Here is a 25,769-nt window from a genome sequence, read left to right as displayed (position 1 = left end):
GCACATCGATTGGTTGCCTCCCGCATGCGTCTGGGAATTGAACCTGCAACCCAGGTACGTGCCCTTTACTGAAAATCCAACCCGTGACCCTTTGGTTCGAGGGACAACATTCTAACCACTGAGTGACAATAGCCAGGGCTAAGTTAATATAATCTTTTTAAAATATATATATTTTTATTGATTTCAGAGAGGAAGGGATAGGGAGAGATAGAAACATCAATGATGAAAGAGAACCATTGACTGGCTGCCTTCTGTACACCCCCCACTGGGGATCGAGCCTGCAACCCCATCATGTGCCCTTGACCAGAATTGAACCCAAGACCCTTCAGTGCTCAGACTGATGCTCTATCCACTGAGCAGAACCAGCTAGGGCTAATATAATCGTTTGAGTTGAGTGCTGTTGAAAGTATTTCACTCCAGGTGATCAAGTGAAAGAGAATGAAGAAGGAGGAGGTCAGATGATGGAGTGGAGGAGACATGGCCTGGGGTGAGAGCAAGGTCAGGGCAGAACCCGTCTGAGTAGCAGCTGAGAGGTTTGGGAAAGTCCGTCCCCCTCTGGCCCTAGGCACCTGTTATACTGATGCTGGGGCTGAATTGGCCTGGCCCTGCCCTGCCCTCAGCAGACTTTGAGCTGATTGCTGTCACATCATTTAGAGACCACACGTGCTTCGAAGTGTTTTTCTTTGCCAGGTTGTAATTGGTGCATCACAATGAACATCATAAAAAGGGGAATTAAGTGATTTACATTTGTTTGCAAAAGCCATTATCTCCTCTGTGTGAGGATTCTAAAGATCGCCCCATCCCTGTTCTCTTGGTCAAGTTGCACCCTCCAGAGCAGTGGTTCTCAACCTTGGCTGTACATTAGAATCACCTGGGAATCTTTTTAAAATCCTGATTTCTGGGCCTCATCCTCTGGAAATTCTGTTTCTTTGTTATGGGACGAGGCCACAACATTAGTAACAAAGAAACAGAATTTCCGGAGGATGAGGCCCAGAAATCAGGATTTAAAAAAGATTCCCAGGTGATTCTAATGTGCAGCCAAGGTTGAGAACCACTGCTCCAGAGACTTGGAAGAATGCGGGCAGATGGTCGAAACTGCTCGGCTCTTGTGCCAGTTGAGGGGATCTCCCACAGGTTGGCTGAACCTCTACTTTCTCATCTTTAAAATGGGGTGAAATTCTCCATTGTATCTACCTCTCAGGACTGCTGCGGAGTCCCCAAGAATTGGTGTATAAAACTGGAAAATGCTTTATAAAAAACAGGAAAAGCGCTGCACATGGGAGGGATTGTGCCAGCGGAGTCTTTGGCCCAGTGGCAGCTCCTGGGAGTAAGGGATGGACTGGGGAAGGTGTGACACACATCCTTAGATTCTGCTGAAACAGGAAACCTGGCCCCAGAGATGGGACTGCTTTGGAAAGCAGCTGCAGTGCTCTTTGGACGGCAGTGGCATTGTTGACAGTGGATGTGCAAGGGGGAAGGGTGAGAAGGGAGCCCCTTGGAAGCAAGGGGAGCAGGCACAGACCCAGGTGGTCGTGCAGTTTGGGAAATTGTGACACCTGGGCACTGAGAGGTAGAGTCAAATAGTGACGAGAACTTAGTCTTTTAGTTGGATGGGTCTGGATTTGAGACCATCTCTACCACTCTTGTCTGGGTGACTTGGGGGAATTTGCTTTGCCTCTCTGAGCTTCATGCTGTCAAGTAAAGGGAAAGCGTATGGCATGCTCCAGAGTAATTTTTGTTTTGTTCTTTTTATTGATTTTTAGAGAGAAAGGGAGGGAGAGAGGAAGAGGGAGGGAGGGAGGGGGGGGGAGAGAGAGAGAGAGAGAGAGAGAGAGAGAGAGAGAACTCACACCATGTGGTCAGTGTTGTAATTACGGTGACCATGTTCTCCAAACCACAATCAGATCACATGGTCTGACAGAGGCTATTTTCTACCTCCACTGAAGTCCAACACGAAATAACATGTAGTTACACATTCATTCAATCACCTTTTACTTTTTTAAAAGAAGCAAACAACATGAAATTTGGATTGTCCTTGACAAATCTCACTATAGTCCCCAAAAATCATTAGATCCAGGATTGGGGCCCATACAGAGCCCTGGCAGGAGCAGGAAGACTTCCCAGAGAAAATGCTGCTTCAGTGGGGCCCTGAAGGCTGAATAGGAGGTCTCTAGGCATAGAAAGAGTAGGTGGCCCGAATGCCCTCAGGATGAGACCTACCCTTCTTGCTCTAACGACATCCCTGCTGGGAACTGGGGGTGCTGGCTAAATAGACAGCTCTGCTTGTTTTTAGTTACTTTTCCCTTTCATTGTTCCAAAGGCCTCCTGGGAAACGAAATTGTTACAGGCCATTCTAACAACACAGTTACACTGCATTGTATCTTCTGACTCATTTTCATGGTAGACTATATCCATTCCTGAGGACAGGGCCACAATGAATGAATGAATGAATGAATGAATGAATGAACAAAATACCATTGATGGGTATTTTGTAAAAAATAGTATCCTCTGTTTTATGATGAATCTGTTGACGTTCATCGCATCAGTATAGCCAGGCGATGTGAGCGGGTTCCTACCCTGCGCCTGGCACTATGATAAACATGGTCCTCTCCACGCAGAGTTTACACTCAAGAGAGACAGGCAGCCGACAAGTAACTACAAGGATGATGAAGAGGCAGATGTGATGTGTAGACCGGGAAGCATGGTCTGGATTAGGGGTGTAAGGGAAACATGAGGAGGAAAACCCAGGCAGCATTCAAACCCAGGCAGTGCTTATCATGTGATAGCATGTTGAGGGTTCCACGATTTAAACAAATTTTTAAAAATTTATTGTTGATTTTAGAGAGAGAGGAAGGGAGAAACAGATTCGTTGTTCTACTTATTTATGCTTTTATTGGTTGATTCTTGTATGTGCCCTGACCGGGGATTGAACTTGCAACCTTGGCATATCAGGACGATGCTCTAACCAGCTGAACCACCTGGCCAGGGCCACACTGAGGGTTTTATATATTTAGCTCATTTCATTCTCACAACAGCCCTATGAAGTACATACTATTATTCCTGCTTTAGAGACCAGGAAACTGAGTATAGAAAGGTTGAAAAACTGGCCACGGTCACACAGCTTGTGAGTGGTAAAGCCAGCATTTAAACCCAAGCAGTCTGGCTTGAGTCCGCACTCTTCACAAGGAATTAGGTAAAGGTGAAGGGTGGGTAGATCATTTAGGACAAGAGATGAGACTGGACAACAAGGCAGAGAATATACCTCAGAGTAATGGGAAGCTGTTGGTGGTTTTAAGTAAGAAATGGGCACAAGGAAATTGCATTAGAATGGGCATTGTGGGCCTGGCCAGTGTTGAGCACCATCCTGGTCAGGGCACAGACCCCTGCTGTGAGTTCAGCCCCCTGTCAGGGTTCATGTGGGAGGCAACCAATCGATGTTTCTCTAAGGCATCAATGTTTGTTTTTTCCCTCTCCCTCTCCCTTCCTCTCTAAATAATAAAACAAACATTTTTAAAAAAGAATGGGCAAAGTGGGAGGTAGGAGGGTATTTAAGAGGTCATTAAGACAAGACATTAATGCAAGGCAGAGACAAGACGAGGGTGGCAGTGATGATGAGTTGAGGTTGGGTTAAAGAAAAAACTGGAGGTCGAACCAGTGGGACTGGCTGGTGGATAGGATGTGGGGACAAGGGACTGGGGTCAGATTTCTGGACTGGATTCGTGAAAGGGCACCCAGGAGGAGGGGAGAAGCAGGTTGGGGTGGAAGATAATGAGTCCAGCCTTTGCTTTATGGAGTTGGACAAAGGTGCCCCTGGGACAGTCAAGGGGAGTGTCAAGTGGGCAGTGGGGGGGCGGGGCTTAGGGCTGAGGAGGGAGTCTGGGCAGGGGGAGCTGTCAGCATGAAGAAGGCCCCCAAAGCTCTGGGAGGTGTGGCTGGGTCCTGAGGGAGAGGGAGGGGCAAGATAGTCTTCTGCTGAACCTCCCAGGGTGTGGTTAGAAATGCAAGTCCTTAGCTTCACCTAGACCCGTGGAGGCCATTTCCTGGGGTGGGGCCTTGGCCTCGACTTCTCACAGGCTTTCTGGGTGACAGTGAGCTGGAGGGCCTTGGGTACAGCTTGAGGAACCGCAACCCTGAAGACTTGAAAAGAATAGGAAGAGCCATGAGTGACAGGGGGTCACCCCAGCTCACAGGTATTCCCCCCGAAACAGTGGACCTGCAGCTCCATTGGCAAGATACAGAGTCTCACTCAGCTCAGGTGACCTCCTTCCCTCCACCTTCCCACAGTGTGGCTCTTATCACTCCCTTCACCTGCTACCAATCTTCTCACTCCCCCAGGCAGGCCCTCAAGATAATTCCAGTCAGCACGGCACCTCACACAAGGTCTCTCACAATCTGCTGCTAACCCTCCTCTCCAGTTTTCTCTCTCATTCTTTCCTTCCTGCTTCCTCTGCTCTTCTCACCCTGCCCCCTGCCGCCTGTCCATGCAACACTCAACTTTTCCTGAGTGTTCTCCATGTGGCCTTTGCACAGGCTGTCTCGTGTGCTGAGAATGTCCATCTCCCTACCCAGATCCCACCCATTCTTCTTGCTCCTGTCTCCCTTCCACCCCCCAAAACTCCCTCATCCTGCTTTCCTCTTACTGTGGGCCATAGCCCTTGCCCTGGGTGTCCCCAGCATGCCTTCAGCTCCGATAGTCTCTGGACACAGGGAGGGACATACAAAGCATCTAAAAACCCATGTCTCTTTACACGCTGCGTCTCCTTACCAGGAGCATAGTGCTTGGCACAGAGAATATGCTCACAGGGCCTCGTGCAGATGGAAATGGCCTTCCAAAGCAGAGATATGCATGAGTAAGATTCTAGGGCCTTGCTTAGCCTACCTAAGGTCCAGACCATCTTCAAGACCAGTTACAGACTACAGAAACATGGATTAAAAAAAAATATATATATATATATATATATATATATATATATATATATATATATTTTATTGATTTCAGAGAGGAAGAGGGAGAGAGAGGTAGAAATAACAATGATGAGAGAGAATCATTGATTGGCTACCACACTGGGGATGGAGCTGGAAACCTGGGCATGTGCCCTGACGGGGAATTGAACCGTGACCTCTTGGTTCATAGGTCAACACTCAGTGAGCTATGCTGGCTGGGCAGAAACATGGATTTATAAAGGAGAATTTGCTGGTGGATGCTGATTTCCCTGGTCATCCTGGTGGGGTGGTGGGAGTATGTACCAGGAAGTCACAAACCTGTCTTTGAAGATGGCCTGCAATTTAGGCTTGTGGCTGCTGCCGTTAGGCTGTATCCTGTCTGATTACAGGAAGTCCAAAGCTGTCACGCGGACCTACCTGGGAGTCAGAAGCCTGGTCCCATCCCCAGCCCCTCTCCTCCCCTTGCCCCTCACTACAGGACATTACCCTTTCAGGGCACCAGGGTGAGTCTATCCTGCTCTCAGGGTCAAACGGCTTCTCTGCCTCCCTTTGCTCTGTTCTGGTTGCTGATGTTTTTGGGCTTTGCTTCTACAGGTAGAGGATCTTGAGCTTCTGAAGGTCCTTAGGAAATCGCCAATGCACTATTTTCCAAATAAGCCCAGACTCATCCCAGCCAGGTCCACCTCGAATCAGCATCTTGGGGGGGAGGGGCCCGGTGATCTACATATTAGGAAAGCAAGCCCCTTAAGGCTCACTAATCAAGCCCTGAAAGCCCCCCCCCATTTACAGGCTGGCTCTCGAGTGGGAGAAAGCTGAGGTCTGGAGCAGTCAGATCTGAGCGCAGGCTGAGGCTCTCGGCTGCATAGGAGACTCCCAGAAACCATCTCATCTCTGGGCCTGGGCGTCCCATCTGTTTGATCCGGGCGGGCGCTGTAACCTTGCCCTCGCAGGGTTGTTGGATTGGCTGAAATAACACTGGGAGTGGGAAACTGAGGCTCAGTGGGAGAAGAGATTTGCACAAGGTCATCCACCTCCATCTGCCCGCCGTGTGCCAGGCTCTGGGGATTCATCTGGGAACAACTTGTTGGGGGAGATGACATTTTAGTAAACAGTGAAACCAGCAAATGAACCAGATAGTCACGATAAAGGAAATAAAGGGTTTTTCTAGAGTCAGGGCAAAGGTGGGAAGCGGAGGGGGGGGGGGGGCGGAGGGGGGATGGAAGGCCTGCCAGGAGGTCACTCCAGCGGAGACTTGGATGTCGGGGCGCCTGAGCCGAGGCCCAGCGCGGTGGTCCGAGGCCCGGAGGCTGCGGAGCCGAGGCCCCTCGCTCTCCCGGGGCCCTCGGAGGCGCGGCGGACGCGGGTCTTTGTCTCCCAGGTTCTCGCTGAAGCATCTCCGACCCCCAAGCGCTGTTCTCCCTTTGACCCCGAATCACTTGTTGGTCTCCCCCGGCTTTGTCTCCTCGGGGCCACCGCCCCCGGGGCGCCGGGCAGCCGCCCCCAGCCCTCGTGGGTGCCGCATCCGACACCCCCCGGCCCCCGCCCCCTACCCGCTCCGAGCCCGGGGTCAAAGGCAGCCGCGTCACGTGGTCGCCGAGCAGCACCGAATCGGCCGGGAGAGCCGAGGGAGAATCCGGGTGGAAACCGAGAATCCAGCCCCGAGAGCAGCGCGGGGTCCCGCCCGCCCCCGCCCCGGGCGCTCGCCGCACTCCCGCCGCCGGCCCCGGAGCCGGTCTTTGCCGGCTCCCCGCTCCGTCACGGATCGAGCCCGTTTCACGCCGCGGCTCGGGAAGGTGGGCGCCGGGCCGGGGCGGAAAGGGGGCGCGGGCTGTGGGCCCTGGCGCGCGGGCTCGCCGGTCAGTGCTCCGCGGGTCCGTGGGGGGCGAGAGAGAGCACCCCAACTTTTCGTCTTCAGGGGGACCCCCGCCTCGCGGCCGCGGGAGGAGGGGCGGCTGTGCGCGGCCCCCGTGCCGTTCGGGGGGCCGGGATGGGGGCTGGGAGCCGGCGGGAGGGGAGGGAGGAGAGCGAGCGGAGGCGGGGCGGCGGCGGCGCGGGGCGGGGGCGCGGGCGGGAGCGGCGGCGGCGGCGGCGGCCGCGAAGGGGTTAACCCGCCGGGCCGATCCCGGCAGCGCTCGCCATGCCGGGGGACCCCGGCGTCCGGCGGCTCGCCCGGAGCGCCCCCTTCCCCGGGTAGCGCCCCGCCGCGGCAGGTAAGAGGCCCGGAGGCCGGAACCGGCCGGTCCCCAGTCGCCCAGCCGGCGGGGCCCGAGCCGGGCGTGCAGGCCGCGCGGCGCCCCAGCGGCCCCGCGGCGAGTTTGGGGCGGGCGGGCGCCGGGCGGGCCGGCGGGGCTGCGGGCCCCGCGCGCGGGGCGGGAGGACAAAGGGTGGGGGGCCGCGCGGGGCCGGGGCCGGCCGGGGTGCGCGGAGGGCAGCGCGGCAGCTGTAGGTCACGCATAATGTCACTCACGAGGAATGCCCCCTCCCCCTCCCCTTCTCCCGAACAGGGGAAACTTTTGTCTGGCGAGGGAGGGGGTGCGGGGCCGGGTCCCCGCTTCAGGAAGGGGAAGGCAGCCCGACCGGTTTTCTCCGGGCTGCGAGCGAGCGGCCCGGTCTGCAGCTCCCCTCTTCCCTAGGTTCCCAGGAGCCAGGAGCACCCGTCTGGACGCTGCCCGTTCACCCCCGGGGACCAGGTGAGGAGGGGGCGCCCGTGGACGCGTGGGACACGTGGGTTCTGGGGCCGGCGGGCAATCTGGGGGCTGGCCTCCTGGCTGTTCCCCAGATGTGAGCACCTGGGTCAGCCAGGAGCCATGCCAGGGTGAGGAGATACACTCCAGTCACGCCCCTGTGCTGGTCTTCCCCCCCTCCCCCCCCCCCCCGGAAAAAAAAACCCATTTGGAATGGCCTGGGGTAATATTGGCCCCTGGTCTGGGGTTCAGACTGACCTGGGTGTCTGTCACTTTCCAGCTGTGTGATCTTGGGCTGGTTCCTTACCTGCTCCTAGCCTCAGTTTCCTCACCTGTGGTATGGGCAAAAGATAGTATCTGCCAGAATAAGGATGAAGTAAGAACCTGTGGGGCCTCAGTAAACAGTGGCTTGTTTATATTCAACAAGTACTTATTGCATGGGCCAGACAGGGGGCTAATTGACTTACATATGTGATCTCATTTAATTCTTTGACATGACTATTAACCACATGTTACAGAGGGGGAAACTGAGGCACAGAATGGCACAGGTCAAGTAGGTGGGAAGTAGTGGAACTTGGATTTGACTCCCCTCCCCCAGCCCGAGTCTCAGCTAACAGGGCTCTATAAGGTCCTGCTATGACTGAGTTCACAGTTTCATTTTCAGTTGGAATTGTGAGGACACCTGCTCCCTCTCCCCACTCCCCCTACCCCCAAGTGATGCTCCTTCTGGCGATACTGGTGCCGGTGAGGTCTTTTGCCCTGGCTCTTGCTGTGGCAGCTGGAGCAGGAGGGGAACTCAGTTGGAGCCTGGGCCTGGAGCTCCGTGATGGTCCAGTTTCTGTTGCTGCCTGGATCCCTGGCAGGAACTCTCTCCCAGTTCGGGTGGTGCAGGGAGGAGCCCGTCTCCCTGGCTTTGGCTGGGGACAGCTGGTGGCTTTGTCAACAGACCTCTCCCCAGCACCCAGGGGAGTGCAGTGGCTTTCATCTCCATTAGACCAGGTCACTTTCAGATCAGCAGGGGGCAGAGGTGGGGCCCAGAATTAAAGCCCTGGGGGTGATGAGAGCTCTAAGGCCAAGGCACTGACATCTCAGCATCCTCATGTGTGACTCATCAGCAGTCCTCAGTGCTAAGCTGATGGGCTGCTCTAGGTACCCCAGCCCCAAAGGTCCTTGAGGATAGTAATGAGGAGTGGACTTTGAGCCAGCGTCAGGACTGCAGAATCCTTGTGGAAAATGCACGCATGTATGCGTTTTTGAGCCTAGGACACATGGCGGGTCCTCATTAAATATCCTGTAAGTGAATTAGTGGGGTGGCCCCGACTTCCACTGGCTTTAGTGCCCTGTGCAGGGGGTACCATCTCATGATTGCTGATTGGGCTTTGATTGGGGGCTTTGAGTAATTTCTTAAAAAATGGAAAGCAAATTGTTCATAAATGACATCCTAAAACAATGGAGGGGGGTAGATAACGAAAGAAGTTCTTGGAAGATGGAAGTTTGTGCATTGCTGTTCTAACTGCTCCGAGGGCAGGTCCAGCACCGTGTCTTGGACTTGCAGGGCCCGTAGGCGTTTCCTGGGTCCTGAGAATAGGGGCCCTCTGGGGTGGACAGTTCACCTTCAGTTGTAGGAATGCCACTGGAATGTCCACTACTCGCTAGACTTTGAGGGGATTCAGAAACTCAGGGAAATGGGTAGAGGGGCCAGAAGGCTGAAGGGAGTCCCGAGCGATGGGGATGACCCTTGGCATGTGGTCAGACTTTCCTGTCATCATGATCAGAGCAGGGGGAGAGAGGCCTCTTGGATAATCAGAAGGTGAAGGGAGGGAGCCAGCAAGCAAGAAAAGATGGAGAGCTGGCCTCCCGTCAACAAGGGGGCATGCACGAAACAGTTTTGCAATCACAAGATCAAGATGTGAGCAGAAGTAAGAAATCATAGGCCGGGGTTGGCCTAGGGGCCAACTGGGAAACTCTGCACCTGAGCAAGTCACCGGAGAAAACTTAGAAATGGCCTCTGGCCTCCCTCTGCCCTGGGCTGTTGACCCATCTGTCATACTTTGGGACTAAAACCAGGCCTGAAAGTCCCTAAGACGGGACAGAGGTTGGAATTTGCTTTGGGGTATGGCTGGAAATACCTGGACTGTTTGGAAGAGTTGGACATTCTTTACTTGAAATGGAAAGTTAGAGTAGCTTCTTAAATAGCTGTGGGAAAAGTCTGTGGACAAGGGTGATGGAGACATGAAATGAGCAAAAGGTGCTGCTGGCTCCTGACTGGAGAGGCTGCCGATCTGATGGGGGAGGGAGGACAAGGATCAAGTGATGGCGAAGGTGATCAGTGATGGATGGGCTTTGTAAGGTCAGTGGAGGGGAAAGCTCCTTCGCTGCTGATGTCTGTCCACAGAGCTTCCTGGGGGAGGAAGCGTTGGTGAGGCGCAGACTGGGAACGGGGCAGTGGGAGATAAGATCGGGGCGGGTAGCTTGCAGTGTGCCACGGAGTTTGGATTTTATCCTGAAGCCGGTGGGGAGGACAGAGGGTTGTAAGCAGCTCGTTGAGTCGATGCCTGTTGCGGTGCCTTGTGCCAGGCTTCTTACAGACGCCCCATTGAAATCTCACAATACCCCTTCAAAGGAGCTGCTGCTGGCGGCCACCCCCACCCCTGCCCCGTTTTCACATGGGGAAATGGAGGCTCAGAGGGATCGCAGAGCTATATTTGAACACAGGCCTGAACTGTTTCTGTTCTATTGTGCTGCTCCTCTCAGGTCATTTGGCCAAAGATGGTGGCAAGACTGGCTGGGTGGAAACCAGCTCAGAAATGCTGGTCCAGCAGAGAGATGGCCAGGTGTGACTCGAGCTATGGAACTGAGAGGGAAGGAGGGGAGGCTGCAGGACCTTGTAGCTGCCTTGGGGACTGGGGTCATCACAGGTGGTCTAAGATTTGGGGAAGGACCATTACGTGGCAGTGTTGCTGCTTTCAAGTCCCTGCAGGGCTCTCTGTGTGCAGAGGGCGTAGTCTTGTCTTGTGCGGCTCCTGGGGGCACAGACAGCATCAGGAGTGACAGGGAAGCTAATGGGAATAAGCTCCTTGGTGAGGAGATAGATCCCCATCCCCGAAGGTCTGCAGAGAAGCTGGAGAGTTGGAGAGGCTGCAGGAAGCATGTACCAGGAGGGTCAGGCCTGGGTGACCTCTTTCAGTTCCCAGTCTACCCAAGAATATTAGCATGGGGGGGTGGTGCTTGGCCCACTTCCACCCTGCTTTTCTCATAGCTTTTCAGAACTGCCCCTTCTTGTACATCTCAGGATGTTCCTCATAAATGCCAGGCCTGCAGGGCTCCGCCTAGGAGAGTCTTTGCCCCGTGGAATATACTCAGCCCAGCCTACCTTCTAGAGGCATCTCAGGATGTGTGGATCAGTCACAGGAGCCTGTGCTGGTGGAGACTGGTTTCACAGAGGACTGAACCTTTTTCTTTCATTTCCCAATCTATGAAATGGGTTCAATTTCTCTTTCCTCAAATATGAGGAAATAAGGCTGCATCATGAATCAGGCTGAATCAGCAGGGGTTAGAGGAAAGGCCTGGCAGGTTTGAACGTGAGGAGTGGGAGGGGTGGGGGACAGGGTAATCCCTCCCTTCCCTGCAGCAGAGGCTAAATCAGGCTCTGCTGATCTTGGGAGGTTTGGAGCTGGGTGGAAGGGGCAGACATGATTGTCTTGGACCATGTGGCCTCAAGGCTAGTCTGTCACCAAAGGAGTCAAATTGGGGATGAAGCTCTCTTCTAGATGGAGGATAGTTTGTGTTAAGTTGCTTCCTGGCCCTTTTTATTACTACCTGTTTTATTTTTAGATACAGATCGGAGTTATTGAATTTTAAAATGTGTATCACAAATGAACATGTATTTACTGGAAGGCAAGGTGGCTGGCTAGGTAGTGCCCTGTCTCCCATTGGCTGCCTCTTCTCCCTCCCTCTGTGCTCCCTTTTTCTTGCTACACCTCCACATCCCTACTAATAGCGGGGATGCTGCAGCCTCATTGCTTCCCCTCAACCCCCCAAATCCTTCTCACCAGTGCCCAGCTCCAGTGTCACCTCTACATGCAGTCATCCCTAATTCTGCAGAGCTGGCATTGCCCACTCCCTGCTTTATATGTGCAGAACCTGTTATCTGGCCCTCTCATGGGCCCTTCACACACCTGGCTTTGAATTTTGGTTCCTTAGGAACATGTCTCATCTTCCCTAGGCTCCATGCCCAGAAACAGGGGCTGTGTGTGGCCCATTTCTGCCCCAGCAGAGGTGGGCAGCATTGCAGAGTGGAATAGAAAGTCCTGGGACTTTCAAGTGATGGCTAAGTGTGCCCCGGCTGGGGCACCATTGGCTGTGGGATCCAGAGCAAGTTACCCAAATCTCTCTTGGCATCAGTGTGCTCAATTGCAGGAGGAGGAGAGTAAGAAAAGAATACTACTTTGCTAGGGAGGTTGAGCAGATCACAGTAAGGGCCCAGTAAGTAGGAACTGTTAAAGATAACAGTGGTTGTTGTTATTATTGTTTGTTTACATCTGGGAAGCGATCTGTTCTTTTGAGATGAAGAGAAGGCTCCCGGGAGTTTGAGTTCCTGAACTTTCTGTCTCAAGGCTTGTTCGGGTGATGAAACTGAGGCCAGAGAGATGGGGCAATCTGCCTCAGGTATGGGAGCTGCTGGCCTTATTCCGGAAGCCTGGCAGGATTTCCGCTCTTTGTCACACCTGTTTTTCCTCTTCTCTCCTTTCATTCAGGATAAGGTGCTCAAGTTCTGTAAGCCCAGACTGGAGGCCATGTTGAACGGTATCTCAAACAGTGTGCCAAAGAAGATGACCTGGCTGGCAGGCGCTGGGCTGCCCTCAAGCCAGGGACCCAAGGCCCGGACTATGTGCACTAAGGCCTGGAGCCTCCAGAGGCCTCCTGCCCAGTCTCCCGGTGCCCTAGGAAGCGGGAGAGGATGGTGGCAGGGAAAGGTGACCTAGGCCGGGTCTAGGACACAGACAGCAGAGGCTGGGAACTAGGCTCTGGGGCTAGACAGTCTGGGTTCAAATCCCTGCTGGGCCACTTCCTACTTGAGGGACATGGGGCAAGCTGTTTAGTTTCTTCAGAGTACAAAGGGGACCATAATTGTCCCCCTTTCACAGCATTTAGGGAGATAATTCAGGAAGGTGCTGAGTTATGGTGATTGTTATACTGATGATGTTGTTATTGACTGAGGATCTCTCTTTACCCTCCCTCCAACAGCAGTAGGAGATAGGCACGGTGTCATCTCCTTTAGCAGATGTGATAGCTAAGTCTTAGCGAGGGGCACAGCTCAGCCTGATTACTGTCAAGGTCTGCTGCTTTCTGAGGGGCTACTCTGGCCAGAGGAGGCACCAGAAATGAGGAAGCGAACCAGCAGAGCTAGCCAGGATGGCAGGTTGTCTGGAGGTGTGGGGCAGAATCCTGGTGCTCACGTGGTTGGGATGTGGTGGAGACTCTGGCCTGGTTCAGACCTGAGGTCTGCTGGCTCCACGAAGCGGGGCGTGGATTCTCATCACCCCTAGGCCAGCCAAGGATCGGCCTGTCCGGGCAGGTCCAGGGTGGCGGTCGGTGAAGGTTTGCTGTAGTCATTGCGCAGCTGCGGCCACCTCTGGTTTACCCTACCTGCCCAGGCAGAGGCCAGGTGCGAAGAAATGAATGTCGTCATCCGGGCCTCACTCATGCTGTACCCTCTGCCCAGCTTCTCCTCCTCTCCTCCTTACATATGGGCAGCTCCTGCTCTTTTTTTTTAAAAAATCTTTAAATTCTTTATTAGTTAAGGAATTACAAATGTGTCCTCATTCCCCCCCATTAACCCCCCCCTGCCCCCCCCCCCCCCCCCCCCAGCTCCTGCTCTTATGGGAGTGTCAGCATCACCTCTTTTACGGAAGCTCTCCCTGATTCACCTGCAGGTTAAGTTAGTGGTTCTCAAAGTTGGTCTCTGGACCAGTTGCATCAGCATTACCTGGAAACTTGTTAGAAATGCAAATTATCTAGCCCCACCCAGACCTACTGAATCAGAAACAGGTGAGGAGTGAGAGAGGGGGAGAACCAGGATCAGCAGCCTGTTTTAAGACCTCCAGGCAATTCTGATGCGGGCTAAAGTTTGAGAAACACTGGTTAGTTACTTTAAAAAATTTGATGCTTCTCTCCTTGGGCTGTCAACATATTCAGACACCTAGCAAATGTAGGGGAGCCAGAGGAAAGCCCCGTTTCTCGATACTCTGTCTTCAAGGAGCCACCATCTTGTAAGAGCTTTCTGACCCCAGCAAACAATCTTGTGATGCAATGATGGGGTTCAGCTGAACCCCAACGGGATTACCAGAGACAGTGCTAGGGCCACGTGAGGAAGGCAGGGTTGGGGGATTTGAAAGTGGGGTGTGTTTTGTGAGTAGCAAGGATAGATGCCAGGAACTAGCTGGCCGTGTTCTGGGGCTGGGGCCAGAGCTGGTTGGACAGAGTGTGGGTCCTGCTTCAGACACGGCTGGGTGCTGGGGGCGGGGGTGTGAGGAGTGGACATGTGTGTGTGGTTACAGTGGCCAGATGAGAGGGCCAAGGGGCCTTAGCTGTCACCGATCCAGTGGTTTTAAGCGTCTCAATAATTTCAGTGATGATGATCGTATAATTGCCACTCACATTTACTGGGAGCTTATCAGTGCTTGTTAGGCACTTCCATGTAATCGTATCTGGAGTAATCCCCAGGATAATCCTATAAAGCAGGCACTAGTATTGTCCCCATTTGTAGATGAAAATACTGAGGCCATATAGCCATCGGGTGGTAGGTCTAGGAATTCTATAGGATTCTGTAGGGGTGCTTAGAAGCATGATCTCATTGGGAAAAGGGCAGTGGGGATTGTCCTGGAGTGTTTGTGTAGTAGGCACAAGTTAGATTGCTTTTCTAAAGAGACAGGCGTATACATTCTACCAAATGGGTGAATCGGGCTTGGCGGATTGGGTTGGGGTGGTTAGGGCTCAAGCCTCCAGGTTGGGGCCTGTGTAGGCACTGTCACTCTTCCTGTCTTATGGATGGGCCATCTGAGCACAGAGAGGCTCAGTGCTGGGCTCCAGGCCCCACACTGAGGGCAGGAGGTAAAATAAGAGGAAAAAGTAGATCTCTGGTTCTAGCAGGAAGAGTGTGGGGTGAAGATCAGAGCCCGCTGTCTACCCTGCTGTTCTTTCCTGCCTCAGTATCCCCAAGGTACTGCCCAGGAGCCCAAGGGCTTTCCTGACACAATGTTCCCCTTCATTTCCTAGCGGGAAACTGAGGCCCAGGGAGGAGCAGGGACTCACCCACACAGGCCCACACACGGTGTCGGATTGGGACCAGAGCTCAGACCAGAGAAGGGTTTGTTTCCCCAAAACTGCCCCTGCTCCCCACCCCCCATCTTTGGCAGGCTGGGTAGCCAGAGCCCTCAGGGTGGCCCAGAGCAATGCTTGGGGGGCAGAGATGGGTGTGTGCTGGGGAGAAAGCTGCCAAGGAGGGGTGGGGCAGCGTCCAAGAGGAAGAGCGCCAAGAAGCCCAAACCCCAGACGGAAACCAAATGTATTTTCTCGGTCCTCAGAGGATATTTGGAACAATGGAAGTAGGAAGGGGGAAGTTGGACTATAAAAAGGGCTTCTTGATATAAAAAAAAAAAAAAAAAGTAGAGTCTTTAAGTTTGACTTTTGTTTTTCTGGAGGATGTTTATGTAACTTCCCAGAGCAAGATCCCAGGGCTCCGTGAAGTTTGTTGGGCTGTTTCTAGACTCAGGCTCTGGAGCTGGGAAGGACTTGACAGGGACATCTCCCCATTGTGCAGTTGGTGGAACTGAGGCTCTCAGAGGCGGGAGGGGCCTGCTTGAGGTCAAACAGTAAGGGCGTGGAAGACTTGGGACTAGAGCCTGGGTCTTCTGGTGTCTTTTTTTTTTTTTTTTAATATATTTTATTGATTTTTTACAGAGTGGAAGGGAGAGGGATAGAGAGTCAGAAACATCGATAAGAGAGAAACATCTGATCATGTGTCTGCAACCAAGGTACATGCCCTTGACTGGAATCTAACCTGGGACCCTTCAGTCCGCAGGCTGACACTCTATTCACTGAGCCAAACCAGTCAGGGCTCTTCCGGTGTCTTGTAAGAGGCTGTTGTCTTGGCTTACTTCTCTGAGGACCCCGGCATGGAGGCTGTGCAGGGGCTATACAGGGGTCCCCCTTGGAGACATGCAGAGCTGCTGGGTCGGGAAAAGGCCAGGTCTGGCCCGCAGTGTGGTGGGCCCACTAGATGGTGACTTGCATGGAGGGGAGGAGGCTGGATGGTTCACAGGGTGATGCCACCTCCTCCAGATGCTGGGGCCCAGCTGTGCACCGCCTGCCCAGCAGCTGGGAGCTGAGTCACACCTAGTGGGTGCCAGGCAAGGGCTATTGTGTGTCATGATTCATTCAGTTCTCCCCGTCCTGAAGGGATGAGTTGGCCCTGAGCACTGGTTTGTGCTCACGTCTGTGGATTTAAGCAGCTGTGCGTTTGGGCTCCAAGTTTACTATGAGGGAGGTCCAGAGGATTTGAGGGAGTCCCTCCCCTCAGCCGCCTCCCATCTCTTGATCCTGTGTGTCTTAGGATCTTGACCCATCCATTTCACCGATGCAGAGATCTGTGAGCCCCTGAAACCACGTGAACACTGGGAGGCATTTCTGTGCATTCTTCTTCTGCGGCACCTGTAGGTTTCGTCAGGTTGTTAGAGGACTTGGACCTCCCCCGGAGTGCTGACAGGAGGGCAGGGGTCGTGTGCCTGCCGCAGGCTTGAGGAGGCTGCCGAAGAGGCTGTGTGGTTCTCATAGCAAGCAGCCTGGTGGCAGTGCAGCACCATGGTGCAGTGTGGTCTCGGAGGCCACTGTTGGGTTCCAAGCCAGCACCTTCCCTGCAAGCTGCATGCCCTCGGGTGAGTTGTGTCTGTGCTTCAGTTTCCCTGTCTGCTAAATGGGAATAATAAGCACAGTTATGCCGTGATAGACTTGCTAATTTGCTGTGCAATCCTGTTAAGTGCCTTTTCCTGGGGTCTTAGTCTCCATCTCCGGCTCTGCATTCTGAGGTGGGCTCTCTAGGAACTGCAGGGCAAGGTCGGAGAGAGGGGTGGACGGGGGAGGAGGGAGACTCCCTCTGCATTCTGGGACTCCCTAGTCCGGCTCCCCACTCCGTGCCTTGAACCCATGGCTTTGTCCTGAAGGAGGGTTATGTAACCAGCCGCCTGGCCAGGCAGGACTCCCTTCTCAACCTCGCTTTGTCCCCATTGTCTCTTCCTCTCCCTTCCCTCCAATGGAGCTGTTGCATTAGCAGACCTGTTCTTCAAGCTCCAGGGATGAAATCGAACCTGTGCTATTTTGCCACCAATTGATTTAGTCTGGAGGTTTGCTGGGCAGGTGGCCCCTCCTCCTACCACCTGGGGACAGACAGAGCTGATGCCTTTGTGCCTGCTTTGGGAATGGAGACAGGGACTCCTTTGTAGGGGGAAAGGCAGGCAGTAGGTGCAGGGGGGCCTGGACCCATGGTCCCTATGGTTCCAGCAGGTATACCTACCCCCTCCCCACGACTTCCTCCCCAGCAGTGCCTGCCCCAGGCCAGCATGGGAAGTCATCCTCCATGGCGTGCTCCCTGTCTCTTTTAAGAAAACAGAGATCACAAACGGGCAGGCCACATCCGCCCCCCAGGCAGATTTTGCTTGGCCCATGCCAAAAATTGAACTAGTTGACAATAGGAAATTTTACATCAAAATCCCAACTTCTGGCTTTACTTCAGAAATGGGAAGATCATATAACTCCGAGCGGCCATTCTCCAGTGGCCACTCCTGGAGAGGAGGCACACACACTCCACTTGGCCCAGCCCCACCAGCCGCTTCACACACTTCCACGACCTTTCTGGCCCTCTAGGCATCTGAGTTGGCAACCCTGTCCTGAGGGTATGGGCTGCTTTCTCTCCGTGTGGTAGTGGTACCTCTTCTGTCTGCTCTGTGGGCTCCTTGAGGGTTATGGAGGGTCCTGTGTCCCCCATAACACTGTGCTCAGGCTCAGGGTGAGGTACACAGCAGAAGCATAATAAGTGCTGCCTTTATGAATAAAGGTGTGGCAGTGGTGCTCCCCACCAGCTGTGAAGGTCCATTTAATAGAGGCTCTGGATCCGCCTGCCCTGTGGCCCTCGAATCCTCTCCCACATAAGCTGTGGCTGCTTAGCTACTGACCCAGACAGCTTCTTAAGCTGCGGATAAAGAGTCACGGAAAGTGTCCCCTGCAGCATAACCCAGGAGAGGAGCACTGAGCCTGCACCTGTCCCCACCCTGCGCTCCCTGGGGCTCGGAGGGGTTGGGGGGAAAAGGGAGGCTGGGATCGCAGCCTTCAGGGGGCATGATGCCAGTCCTTTGCATCCTGAGGGGACGAGGAGGTGGGGTCATTTCAGTTTACTGGACTGGCTCCCTCCCCCCACCCCCTGCTCCTTCCCTTCGGGCCTTTCTCTATTTCATTCTCCTTCTAGAGTTCCTGCTTTCACCGTCAGCCCTTTATCCAGCTGTCTGTCCATCTGAGCTTTATTTCACTCTTAATTGAAATCCTAAGCATCCCTTGAGGCCAGCTAAGATGTCTCCTCCTGGAAGAGGTCTTAGCGGAGAGGTCACAATTGCTCTAGGTACACGAAGACCTGGGAAGCTTGAAAAAATGTGTGCAGATTTCTGTCTCATCTTTGATTCCTTCAGTCTGGGGTACAGCCTCCCTGCTCTGGAAGATTCAGACTCGAAGGGCACCCCGCTGTGTGGGTCCTGTGGCAGGTAGACTGAGGCTTCAAGTGCAGACTGGACAAGCCATTTACAGATGGGTAAACTGATGTACACAGAGGGAGTGCGCGGCAAGTCAGACCTGGACTCCAGGTCTTCTGACACCCAGGCAAGGCCATACTCCTCTGTCCCCACCGCCCCCTGCAGGATTGGTGCCTCATCACTCAGTGAGGACAATTGTCTGATTATGATGACCTGTAGGCTGGGGCCTGGAAAGGTGAAGCCACCATGTCACAGCCACCCTAGAGGCAGAAACCGGTTGGGTGTGCAAATTACCCCTCCGACATCCTCCATCCCTTTTTTTATTTTTCCTTAAACTGTTGCTATGGGCCTGTGCCCATTTCCGCCTGGCACTGGGCTTCACACTCTTTATTCTGAGAACAAAGCTTCCTTCTGATGGTCCTGCTGACAACAGGAAAGGGGCAGGCGTGGCCCTGGGCTTCCCTCCTCCGCCTCCTCTTGCTGGGAGGATGGGGAAGTCTTTGTAGATGCTGGACCCCGGCAGCTCTGGGGGCTGGGAGGGAGGGCAGCCTGGCCCATGCCGCTGCTGGTGCCTGGAGCCACCCTGTGGGCCCAGCTGTCAGATTGGAAAGTTCTCCTTTAGTGGCCAAAAGTGGGCAAAGGCATCGGTCAGGGACCAATGTAATTGTCCTGTTCTGGTCCAAGCAGCGAGTTGTTAGATTTGACCCGCACTGTTCATGTGACAACCTCTGGGTTGCAGCTGGCACTGGTGGAGTATTGTATTGGCTCCCAGGTGACCCTGGTCTTCCAGGGGCCTGCAGAAACCGAAAGGTGTGTTTAAATGAGGAAAGCAGTAGTCCCTCATTCAACATCTGCTTTGTTCCAGGCACTTTTCTAGGCACTGGGATGCAGCATTGAACAAAACAGACCGAGGCTTGGGGCTGATATTGTAGCGGTGAGATAGAATCAACAAGCAACAAATACTAGCCCAGCACTAACTACTAATCAGGTAGTGAGAGGTGCCTGCAAGAAAGCTAAGGCTGGAAGGGAGGTAAAAAGTGTGACTTCAGGGAGTGGCTCTGCTGTGTCAGGTCGTGGGAAGCCTCTGGTAAGGGGACAGTAGACTCTAGGAGGGAGACGGGAGCCATGGGGTATCTGGGGAAGAGCATCGCAAAGACTTCGAGGCAGAAGGGTGCGGGGTGTGCTTGAGGAACAGCAAGGAGGCTGGCGTGGCCGGGGCAGGAAGAATAAGAGCCATCCTGGTGGGAGATGGGCCAAGGGAGTGTGCAGGGTCTCCCGGCCCATCCAGAGGACTTAGCTGTTGGGTCAGAGTAAAGGGGAAGTTCGGCTGAGGGGCTGGCCGAGGTGTGACTTGTTTCAGCGTACGTGTGAGAGGGATCGTGTGAGCTACCGTGTGGAGAGGAGACCAGGTGGAAGCGGGACTCTGGCCAGGAGGCTGCTGCAGTCACTCCCATGAGGGAGGACCTCATTGTGGGGACGGTTGGGGAGTCCACTTGTGGCTTGATTTTGCAGGGTGAGCCACTGGGTTAGATGTGGGGTGTGAGAGGAAGAGGGTGTCCATGGCAAGGTTTCTGCCTTGAGGACCGTGTTGTCATTTACTGAGACAGGGAGGCTGCAGGACAGGCAGGTTTGGGGAGAACAATGGAGATTTCAGGTCAGAGGTGTGAGGTTGGCGGTCCCCCTGGGGTTGGAGAAATTGGTCCTGGGCCTGCCCCGTCTTGTTATTGAAGGGTGATTTCCTCAGGGGCCGTGAGGGTACCCAGTGGGACCCTCCTGTGCCCCAAGGATCTGATCTCTCTTTGCAAAGCTCCTCCTGCTTTTCCCTTCCTCTGGACAGAGGGAAGAGGCAGATCCTAAGGACTCATTGCTGTGGCGTTGGTCCGGGCCTTCCTGCCGGGCATGCCTCTGGGTGGGAGTTCCTCCTGGGGTGGAGGGCAGGGAGCCCTGGAAGGGGAGGCCTTGTCCTGACTCTGCCGCCAACACAGAGAGCTTTTTCCTCTGTGCCTTGGTTTCCCCTCCTGTACATAGAAGCATTGAGCTGGCCCCGGGGTCGTGAGGGTGGCAGGGGCACTTGAGGAGGCCGCACAGCACCATGGTCAAGAACCAGAGTCCAGACACGGGTTTGGATCCTTTCTCTGCCAAAGACATGACCTCTCTGAACCTCAATGTTCCCATCTATAAAAATGGGCCAACCTCAGTACCTGCGTCTCAGAGTCGCTGTGAGGGTTAAATGAGACAATGTGCACAAAGTGCTTAGCAAAGGCCCTGTCACACACAACACCCAGTTCACCGGCTGTTGGTAACAGTGGCCTGTGTAGCCAGTCAGATTGAAGGGTTTTGCCTGGTGGGTGGTGGGAGCCATGGAAGGTTATTGAGTAGGAGCATGTTTCACATGTGGGTTGAGGGGGCAACTGTTAGTGTGGAGACTCGGCTGAGCCCCTTTCACCTGCCAGAGTGAGACCTGAGGGCCGGTCAGAGTGGACTCTCCTGACCTTCCCCACCCAAGAGTCTGCCTAGCCCAGGTCCCTTGGGATGGGGTGGTCATTTTCCCCAAGGTCTCCTACAGGACCCCTTGCCTCTCTATCCCAGGGGCTGACCTTACGAATTGAGTGAGGGGCATTGAAGGACGGGTGACAGTGAGGGGATTGAGTTGCATGTAGGGCTCTGGACAGGGCCAGCGGGACAGGGCGGGCCTGGAGTGCCATTCCACTGGGCACTTGTGTGAGTCAGGCCGGGTGGCGCTTGCTGCTCTGGAGCTGTGGAAAGGTTGACAACGGCGGAATGTGGCCCCCTCAGGACCCACACTTCAGTGGTGCCCAGGCATGCTGGCCGGCCCTGTGTTTAGCAAGCCTGTTTCCCAGCAGTTGAGCGGTGCCAGGATGGCCAAGGACATTTCAGAGTCCCCCGGGGCGCACAGCCAGGCTGTCACCAAGCACTGCTTGTTTTCCCAGGGTCCAAGGGTTTTTAGGGTTGGAGGAGGCTCTGGAGATATTCCAGGGACTTTTCGCACCAGCTGGGTAAATTGAGAGAGAGCAAGGCACTTGACCAAGGTCTCACAAGGCCGCCTCCCTCCTATCTGTCACCTCCCTCTGTTCCCATGTCCCTTGCTCAGACTCCTGGCCTCCTGCCCAGATGTTCATAACAACCTCCATCTAGTGGGCTCTCCAAGAGCTTTGTTTGTCCTTCTATTATCATAATCTTGCCATAACCTGCCAGGCACGCACACTCTTTGAGTGTGTCTGGTCTCCTGGCCCCTCTAGTCCCAGACAGAGCAGTGCCGCACCGAGATGCTGAGCTCAGGCCCACAGCCAGACCACCCTCCACTGGAATCCCAGCTCCGCCCCTCAAATCCCAGCTCCGCCCCTTCCTAGCTTCGTGACCTGGGGCCAGAGGCTCCACTTTCTGAGTCTCAGCATCTCCACCTATGAAATGAAAACAGTAGCAGAAATGAAAACCTGCACGGAGTGAGCGCAACAGTGGTCACTTTGTTATCGGGCCATCAAGGCTGGTCACACTGAAAAGTCAAGGGCATGGAGGGGAGACAAAGCCCTGGACGGGGAGGCGGGAGATGCAGACTCCAAATTCACTCTCAAGCACTGCCTCGGTGTGTGCTCTTTGGGAAGTCACTCCTCTGCTGGGAACACCAATTTCCTCACATGAGAAAGAGAAGAAATCCCTGCTCAGTTCCTATAAGGTTGTCATGTGATGCCAAAGCAATGTCTGTGAAAAAGCTTGGCATCCGTGTAACGATTTAAAAATGGCACAGCAGTGGCTGTGGTGTGCTGGTGGCGACGAGGACATTGTAGCCACAGCGGTGGACAGCTGGCTTGGCTGCAGGCTGGTCAGCCTGCAAATGCCCAGCGCCCACGCAGGCTTCCCGTCCCCACCTGCTCCCGGCCTCCACCAGCCTGCCTTTCACATTAGCCTCAGCATTGCGCCCTCCATGTGGGAGGTACAAAGACCTGATGGCATCCTCCAGGCCCTGTGGGTTCTGGGTGATCTGTGGTTGACGTTATGGAATGCTGGGATGAAAGCCAGACACCAGTTTGAATCTCAGCTCAGCACTTCGCAGCTGGGAGCTTGAGCTTGCTTATCTGCCATGAGCCTCAGTTTCCACATTTGTAAAATGAGGCCCCGCAGAAGTGGAGCCACGCAGTTAGCAAAGGGCCCCGCATCCAGTTACACAGCTGACGTTGTATATAGTGTTGTCCACCTGGAGCGTGGTGACTTAGGGATTTATGGACAGTGGGGAGTGGGGGTCATAGTGCCTGTTTCTGGGGTGAGCTGTGGAGGTCAGTTCTGATCCCTACAGAATCTCCCAGCTTAGAATTAGGAGGGCCCTTGGAGCCATCTGGCATTATTCCATTTTACAGGTGAGCAAAGAAGGCCCAGGAAGGAGCCGAGGCTTGCCTGAGGTCCCTGAGGTCACCGAGGTCACAGGCAAGGCTGGGACTAGGTGAGGCAGGTGAGGCCCCCGGAGCCAACTTGGAGGAGTGTTGACTCAGGCGCGCTGGGAGGTGGCGCTCCCCCCAGCATTGCGCAGGGGCACACCAGCACCTGAGGGGGGACCTCCTGAACATGCGCCTGCTGCCTCACTGGCCTCACCTGGAGGTCTAGGACTAGAACTCTGGTCTCCTGAGCCTTGGGAGTGTGGGGACACCTGTGAGGCACCTTCAAGAGTCTCACTGAGACCCCCTGGGTCCCTTGAAAAGGAGCCTGTGATATATAGGTCACCCGGCGCAGTTTGCTGTGTCTCTGCGCTCTCGCTGCCTATGCTCCAGAGAAAGCGAGACCCGCCTGTCCCCCCGCCCCCCCCCCCCCCCCCCCCGCTCCCTTCCCTGCCAGCTGCGCCTCTGTGTGAGCATATTGAGCCCCTTGCCACCGAGGTGTGTTGGCAGGGGCTCTTGTCATGGCGACAAGCCCCAGCAAGTCTGGAGGGACGAGGCCCCTTTCATGTGGGCCTTGGGTCTCAGCAGGCCCCATGTTATGCCGGTCAGGCCTCCAGAAGATTAGGGGCTTCTGCAGCTCAAAGCTTTCTCTCCCTCCTTGGTTCCCCTGAGAACCTGGCTGCCTCCCCTCTGGCCACAGGGCCTGGAGCCTTTCAGTTCTGTCTGGCAGGCAGCCTGGTCGGGGTGTATCCCCCTGGGCCAGTCTGCCCATCACCGCCACCACCAGGCCTCAGGTGACTTGTTAAGAGGTGGCCAAGACGGCTCATCCCTGCAGGGGTGCCTAGGATTTACCTGGGGCTGGCCGCATCATAGGCCCCCCTCCTGGGGTGACAGGAGGGGGCCTTGGACAGTCTGCCCCGTCTCCATCCCCAAACCTCATGCATGCAGGCGCACCACCTTTCTTCTCTATTTCTGCTCTTGAGGCCTCAAATTCTGTCATTAGCAGGTTGCTTTGGGTGTCGCTAAAAAGGCAAAAACCCTGGCGGGTGAACGCTCTCACATGTTTACTGCCGAGAAGGAGCCTGGCTCCTTTCCAGCTGCCTGTGTGGCCAGGTCGCTTCTTTCTGGGCTTCGTAAGGCCCTTCTCAGCTCTAGCACCTGACACGCTGGCTGTCACCAGCTTCCTCCTCTGCAGGGCGGGGCCATGGGAAGGGCCAGAAGCCAACGCCACAGCTGCTTTGACCACCAGCTGACCCCACCTGAGAATATCAGCCTTTCTTCTGCCTCTTCTCAGGACAGGTGGGGAAACTGAGGCCTGGAGCAGGGGAGGGCCTTGCTTAAGATCACGTAGGAGGTCAGGCAGAACTGCGAGCAGTTAAGCTTGCTGCCAGCGAGGGCTCCTCTGCTCCTGGCTGTCACCTTTCCTGAGCGGAACCAGAAGCATAAGGGCCAGGGACATGCTTCCTCTTCTTCTGTGGAAGGTACCTACAGGCAGGGGTCCCTGCCTGTTGGGGGGGTCCCTGGGCGGGGGACTGAATTGGGCTGAGGCCCAATAGGTAGGGGCTGGTGGCCTCTGACTAGAAACATGGTGGGGGTGGGGTGCTGAAGGCTTCCTGGAACATGGTTGGTGGCTCAGGGTGCTCTGGGGCCACCCCCTCCCTCCCGGGGAGGGGACTAGCCAACTGTAATGCCATTTGTCCTGGCTCTGGGATTAGGTGCGGCTGTGTTAAGTGAGGAGTGTGGAGCCATTGAGAGGACGCGGTGCAGTAAAGCGGCTGCTGCCTGGAGCTCCGGTGGGTCTTGTCATTCTCTCCCTGGGCTCCCTGTGCCCTCTGACCATGGCCCCTAGTGCCCTCCCTGCTCTCCAGCTCTCCCAGGTCTGTCTGGATGTTTGTGTGCAAGCGGCGTGTGCATGTTCATACCCACGCAAGAGGGGCCCAGGGTGCAGAGGTGGGGGCTGGCTGGCCACGGAGCCTGGCGCTGGGTCCTGTCTGCCTTCAGGACCAGAGGCAGGTTCCTTCAGTGTCCCAGCCCTGGGTCGCTGCAGGACTGGCCAGCAGCTTCCTGATGGAGGAGGAGGAGGTGTGGGAAGGAAGGAAGGGATCAGTTTCTCTTGCGACTTCTGACAGCTCGGCAAGCCCTCAAATCCACCTGGAGCCGACAGGTCCGAGAGTTAAAGATTTACCGCAGGGCGGCAGGGCCATGGGGAGCTGGAATGGTGAGTTCCAGGGTGCTCATGTGTCACGTTTGTGGCTTCAGTCCTATCTAGACCGTGAGAGCCATGGCTCATCAAAGCCCACAGGGCCCCTAGAGGGTTTCCATGTTCTTAACTTGGGGGCCAGTCAGAGCCACCCTGAACAGTCCAGTAACAGCCCTCAGTATATTCTTGAAGGCTTCTGTCCCCAGGAGGTCATCAGCTTCCGATCTGGTTCACTCCCCTCATTGTCCAGTTGAAGAAACAGAAGGACAGAGAAGGGACGGGCCAAGTCCGGAGGCACAAAGGCGCTGGGATGCTGATATGCATGCACTTCAGGCCCACATGGATTTTGGCTTCCGCATCCACGAGATGGAGGTCCCCAGATATGCCTGCTCCTCGGAATTTCTCATGGGGCATCTGGCGATGTGGGGTGGCATGTGGGAGGGCAGGGGCTGGCATTTCCCTGCTCCTCTGCAGGGGTGGCAGCCAGGGGAGAAGCTCAGGGCATGATACCCTTGTTTCTACTTCACTGGGAATCCATGACGATAAATGAGGGCATGGCGGGCCGTGTTTGCTACAGTACCTCGCGTGCAGCAGGCCCGTGAGCTTGTGGGTCACCATTGTCCTTCCTGTTGGTGGTTAGCTGAGATCTCCTGCTTCTGAGCTTCACTCCTGCCTCTCTTTCCTCTTCCTTAGCAGGAGGCCTCTTCCTGGGGCCTGGAGGCAGCCCCCCTTTCTCATGTGGGGCTCCTGCCTGGGA

At 54.9% G+C, this 25,769-nt stretch overlaps 1 protein-coding gene across 3 annotated transcripts in view; it reads left to right on the top strand.

Annotated features, from left to right (window-relative positions):
• Positions 1-6,552: 6,552 nt before the first annotated feature.
• NDST1 (N-deacetylase and N-sulfotransferase 1) overlaps positions 6,553-25,769 on the top strand; it is a 57,406-nt gene continuing 38,189 nt past the window's right edge. Inside the window, exons 1-2 of one of the 3 annotated variants that reach the window (XM_070414592.1) lie at positions 6,553-6,737; positions 7,578-7,634. The gene's annotated coding sequence lies outside the window, so the exon portion shown is untranslated. Of the gene's footprint in view, positions 6,738-7,068; positions 7,155-7,577; positions 7,635-24,517; positions 24,606-25,769 lie in introns of those variants that run through there. The other 2 variants (XM_070414593.1, XM_070414594.1) reach the window with 2 other exon arrangements.

Source organism: Myotis yumanensis, unplaced genomic scaffold, assembly GCF_028538775.1.
Source record: "Myotis yumanensis isolate MYYU_CA2020_CCGP unplaced genomic scaffold, mMyoYum1.0.hap1 SCAF_5, whole genome shotgun sequence".
In the NCBI taxonomy this organism is placed as follows: domain Eukaryota; kingdom Metazoa; phylum Chordata; class Mammalia; order Chiroptera; family Vespertilionidae; genus Myotis; species Myotis yumanensis.
The sequence above is the reverse complement of the archived record's forward strand: the minus strand, read 5'-3'. Positions and strand labels throughout refer to the sequence as shown.